Source organism: Tamandua tetradactyla, chromosome 10 (genome assembly GCF_023851605.1).
Source record: "Tamandua tetradactyla isolate mTamTet1 chromosome 10, mTamTet1.pri, whole genome shotgun sequence".
NCBI classification, from domain to species: domain Eukaryota; kingdom Metazoa; phylum Chordata; class Mammalia; order Pilosa; family Myrmecophagidae; genus Tamandua; species Tamandua tetradactyla.
Window position 1 is genome coordinate 64,803,826 of NC_135336.1, and position 5,991 is coordinate 64,809,816.

The window sequence follows — 5,991 nt, forward strand, 5'->3', positions numbered from 1 at the left end:
CAACCAAGGGATGTCTCCCACAATGAAATGATCCAATTAGTCGAGGTCTTTTAAGAAAGAAGAGGAATCCTTTAATGCTCCTTCAGCCAGCAAGCTTCTCCTGTGAAGTTTGTCCAGGCCCTTCATTGGACCCATCAGCTTCACAGCCTGCCCTATAGATTTTGGACTCTTTCATTCCTAAAGTTGTGTGAGACACCTTTATAAAATTTCATATTTACAGATATATCCTGTTAGTTTTGCTTCTCTAGAGAACCATGACTAACATAGCAGCCTATCTCTGAGTATCTCCTTAGTGGGAGAAAAAAGCAAGAGAAATGGAGCACAACCAAGCTCCAATGTGGATATGATTGACAAATTCAGACTGCTGAATACAAGCTCTGAGCACAGGTAAATGTAAAGGGCAAACACAGAAAGAAACCAGTAGGTCTGTCCCCAGCAGCAAGGAAGTGGGTCTGATCAAAACATTTAATTAATTAAGTAAGTAAGTAAAACAAGGCTTTTGGAACTGGCCAAATTTAGAATAGTAGAAAATTTCTGTGCCCCAAGTAAAGGAACAGATAGAGCCAGGTACCAACCTTGGCTCCTGATTGACGATCCTGGGGGACTGGGGACAGGAACTGAAAAGGATTTTTTGGTTGTTGTTTCTCCCTTCTTTTTTAATTTTAATTTTTTACTTTTTACTAGTCCATTAAAGAAAACAGCAAGTGTTCTTAGCTTTTTATCCCTGCCTGAGGCAAGCATCAACTTAGGAATGTCAGAGATGACAATATAGTTAGCAAGTGAAGGAGATAATTCCCTAAAAGGCATATATTTCCCAAGTAAAGGTGGGGGGGCAGGGCCAAGCATAAGTGGCTGGATTCATTCAGAGAATTAAGATCCCAGAGGCTTGGATAGCAGCAGTAGTTTCAAGCTACCAAAATGGAGATCAACCTCTCTCAAATATGCAGCAGTTTTAACCTATAAAAAGCAAAACCCAGCAAATCTCAAACACATTCCCTGTAGTCGGGAAAAAGGGGCAACTGTAGAGACCTGTAACTATTCCAGCCTATAGTGAACAGGGGGCTGAAGAGCAGCTCCCTGCCCCACCCCACCCTCCCAAAAAAGAAGGTGGGCAAGGCCCAGCAAAAGCAGTGATTATTATTAGATAGCTCAGATCACAAAACTGGAAAACAGAAAAAGTATAAGACTGCCTTCAACTTCAGCCTCTGTCTCAACCATACTCTTGACAGGGACAGGGCCTATTGCTAATTAAAGGCACAATACTACTTTACACCACTGGAGAAGAGTGTGCTTACAACCACCATCTGATGGGCAAGACAGGAAAAGCACAAAATTTAGCGGCTTCACCTGCTTGGTCTCACCCTTTGGGAACCCTGATACTGATTACATCCCTTTTATGAGTTCTGGGCCTGTCTTGTCTAGGAAAATCTGACTGGAGTTGATCTTAATTTGGGAGAACCTCAGCCCAGAGATAGACATCCAGGCAAAAAATGCTAGATGTAACAAAAAGAGTATTGAAAACATATAGAGGCAAACAAAACAAATAGCAGATCAACAGTCCTTGATAAGAAAAGGAAAGGAGACCTTTCTCCTGGGGGTAAAACAGCAATGCACACACAAATAGGTAATCTCAAAAATGCTTCCACATGGGCAAGGCAAGAACTAGAAAAGCAAGAGCTGAAAAATCCTGATCAGTTAGACAGAAGCTATTCCAGAAGTCTAGAAGAAATTTAACTGAATGTAGAAGAACAGATAGAGAACAAGGCAACCAACAAGAAAACCCTAAACAAAAGAAAGAGTATGACCTCCAAAATAAGCTAATCAAGAAAATCAGATGCCTCAACAATAGCAAAAGATCACAAGTCATACTACAAAGCACAAAAATTGGCCCAGTCAAAAGAACCAATTAACACTTCAAATGAGATACAGGAGTTGAAACAACTAATCAAAGATGTTCAAACAAATCTTCTACATCAATTCAATGAATTGAAGGAAAATGTGATAAAAGAACTGAAGGATATAAAGAAGCCATTGAGTGACTATACAGAATAACTCAAAAGTTGATAAAACAAATGGCAGAACTTATGGGAATGAAAGACACTGTACAAGAAATTAAAAACACAGCAGAGGTATACAACAGCAGATTTGAAGAGGCAGGAGAAAGGATTAGTGAACCAAAGGACAGAACATCTGAATTCCTAAGCACAAAACAAAAGATAAGGAAAAGAATGGGAAAAAAATGAGCAAGGTGTCTTGGAACTGAATGATAGCATGAAGTCCACAAATATACAGGTTATGGATGTCCCAGAAGGAGAAGAGAAGAGAAAAGTGGCAGAAAGAACAACAGAGGAAATAATTACTGTAAATTTCCCAACTCTTATGAAAGACATAAAATCATAGGTCCAAGAAGTTCAGCATACCCCAAACAGAATAGATCCAAATAGAGCTATGCCAAGACACTTACTAAACAGATTGTCAAATTTCAAAGGGAAAGAGAGAATTCTGAAAGCTACAAGAGAAAAGCAATCCATCAAAAACAAAGGATGTTTGATAAGACTAAGTCCAGATTTCTCAACAGAAACCATGGAGGCAAGAGGTTTAATTATATCACATGATATAATTAAAGATATACTAAAAGAGAAAAACTGTCAACAATGATTTCTATATCTGGCCAAACTGTCCTTCAAAAATGAGGGGAATTTAAAATATTTACAAATAAATAGACACCAAGAGACCTCATGAATAAGAGACCTGCTCTACAAAAGATACTAGAGTGCTACAGGCAGATAGGGAAAGACAGAAGAGAGAGAGATGGAGATGAGTGTAGAAATTAAGATTATCAGTATGTGTAACTAAAAGAGAGAGAAAAATAGGGTATGATACATAAAACCCAAAAGACAAAATGGTTGAAGAAAGTACTGCCTTTACAATAATGACATTAAAAGTAAATGAAGAATTCTTCAGCTTTCCTAATCAGGGTCACTCTATGTAGTGTAGAAGACCCTCTTGGGTCAATTACATCCTGGAATTGCTGTGAAAGTTACCTTCACATCCCTTCTCCAGCTGTTCCTTGGAGCAGGTGTGAACTTGACCTATCCTACTCTGTCATCTTTCTGGAACCCTCTATTCTCCATCTTCCCAGAACCCCTGGGTCCAGCCCTTTTGCAGTATTTTGTGTTGTCTGACTAAAAAAGCCTTTTTTCCCCCGTAGCCATGCCCTCTCTCTCTTCGGGCAAAAACTCCTAGTACCATTAATGGTTATTCCAGGTTAAAATAAGCTGGGGGCCTATTTTCTGTAGTGAGAATTTGTTAATTAATTCTGCAAGTGGTGCTGGATTATCATTTCTGTCATTTTCCTAGGCTCTGTCTTTCTTCAAAATGTTTCCTCTTTTAATGGATTCCAGTAATCTAATCAAGACCCACCTATAATAGGTGGAGTCACATCTCCATCTAATCAAATGTCACACCCACAATTGGGTGTGCCATATCTCTGTGGAGATAATCTAATCAAGTTCCCAACCTACTGTGCTGAATAGAGATTAAAAGAAGCAGCTGCTCCCACAATATTGGACCAGGATTAAAACATGGCTTCTCTGGAGTACACAAAACTTTCAAACCAGCACAGCAACCTAGAAAACTGAAACAGGTTTGGTTCCGGGAAAATGGAGTGCTGTTATTGCACATAATAATTTGGATATGGTTTTGGAATTCTGTAGTGGGTAGAGGCTGGAGGAATTGTTCAGTGCCTCTTAGAAAAGGCCTACATTACTTTGAAGAGACTCTTTGTAGAAACACAGATGCTAAGGGTACTTTGGCTGAGGCCTTAAGAGAAAAGTGATGAATGTGTTAGAAACTGGAAGAAAGATGATCTTTGTTTTAAAGTGACAGAGAATTTGGCAATGAACTTGGATATTTAGTTAAGGAGATTTCCAAGCTAAGTGTGGGAAGTACAGCCTGGTTTCTCCTTGCAGCCCATAATAAAATGCAAGAGGAAAGGGATAAGCTGAGAATTGAACTCCTGGGTACAAAGAAATAGGATTGAAGTTTGGGAGAATTTTGAGCTTTCAGAAAATGAGTTCCCAGAGAACAGTGCTCCATGTGAATTTTTAACTGAACCTGGGTCTGGTCAGCATTTCAATGCAAGTCAGGATTGGAGATGCAGTTATCCAGGAAGGATCTGTGGAAAGTCCTGCTATCTATTGGCATGAACTCCAGTGTACTACATGCAAAGCTGATAAGATTTTAGCAAGATCTGTATGAACAGAGCCTCTGCTGGCCTGGATTAAAAGTAACAGAAAAGGGATAAATTAAAGAAAAACTAATTTCAAAGGCAAAACCATGGAAGCTGAGATCTGGACTGAAGATATCATTGTCCCAGGCCAGGGGAGCAGACACACCCATGTGTATGGAAAGGATGTCCTCATTTGAACATTTTCTCAGCTTCAAAACTGTAGGCAAATAGATTTCCATTGTTAAAGTTGGACAATTTTATGGCATCTTCTTTAAGCAGCCTAATAAATCGAACAATCATTATTTTCTAGATATCCTATAACATGAGTTTCATTTTATTATTTTACTCAAGAATTCATTGAGAACATTTTAATTTTTTAAATTTTTACTTGGTAAGTTTTCTTTCTGGCATGTTATTCTTTTTTTAATTTTATTGCATTACAATTTGCTGTCTTATTCCTTTGTTGCCAATGATAAAATAAATCTGTATGATTTTTTGTGGACATTTGAAAATAAGGTGTGTTCTCAGTTTGGGGGGCATAAGGTTCTATGTCTAGTAATTATAGCAACATTATTAACTTTTATGTTATTAAAGCTTTTCACATCCTTAAAAAAATTAATGAGGAAATTCCTCAATCAAAAGATAAAGACTGGCAGAATGGATTTTAAAAAATCAGAATCTATGTATATGCTGTCTACAAGAGACTCACTTTAGACACAAGGACAAAAATAGGTTGAAAGAGGGGGCACAGATGGTTTAGTGGTATAATACTCACCTTTTATGTGGAAAAACCAGGTTCAATTCTTGGACCATGCACCCAAAAGAAAAAAAAAATAGGCTGAAAGAGAAAGGTAGGAGAAAGATATTTCACACAACCAGAAAAGAGCAAGGGTAAATATACTAACAGGAAAATTAGAATGCAAATGTAAAACAGTTAAAAGAGAAAAACATAGACACTATGTATTAATAAAAGGGACAATTTATCAAGAAGAAATAACAATCATATTATGTATGCACTGAGCCAGAATGTCCAAAAATACATAAGGCAAATACTGACAACAATAAAGGAAGAAGTAGGCACCTATAAAATAATAGTTGGAGATGTCAATACACAACCCTCATCAATTGAGAGAACATCTAAACAGAGGAAAATAAGGATGCAGAAATCTTGCATAATATAATAAATGTACTAGACCTAATAGACATTTACAACCATTGCACCCCCAAAGAGGTAAATATGCATTTTTCCCCAGTTGCTCAAGGATAACTACCCAGGGTAGTCCACAAATTGGGTCACAATGAACATCTCAATAAATTTCAAAATTATGCAAACCACTTTCTCATAATGGAATGAAGTTGGAAATCAAGAGTGGGTGGGAAGTATGAAAATTAACAAATATATGGAAGCTAAACATTACACTTTTAAACAACCAGTGGTTCAAGGAAGAAATTGCAAGAGAAATCAGTAAATGCCTGTAGGGAAATGGAAATGAGAACACAGCATATCAAAACTATAGGATCCAGCCAATACAGTCCTAAGAGGGAAATTTACTGCATTAAATCTTCATATTAAAGAAGGCAAAATGGTGCCTGCCATGCCAAAAAAAGAAAAGAAAAGAAAAAGAAGGAAGAAAAAAAAATGGGGGAATTAATGGCTCACTTTGGACATAGAGAAAGAATAGCAATCTAACCACAAAACAAACAGAAGGAAAGAAATATAAAAGGTCAGAACAGAAATTAATGAAATTGAGAACATGAAG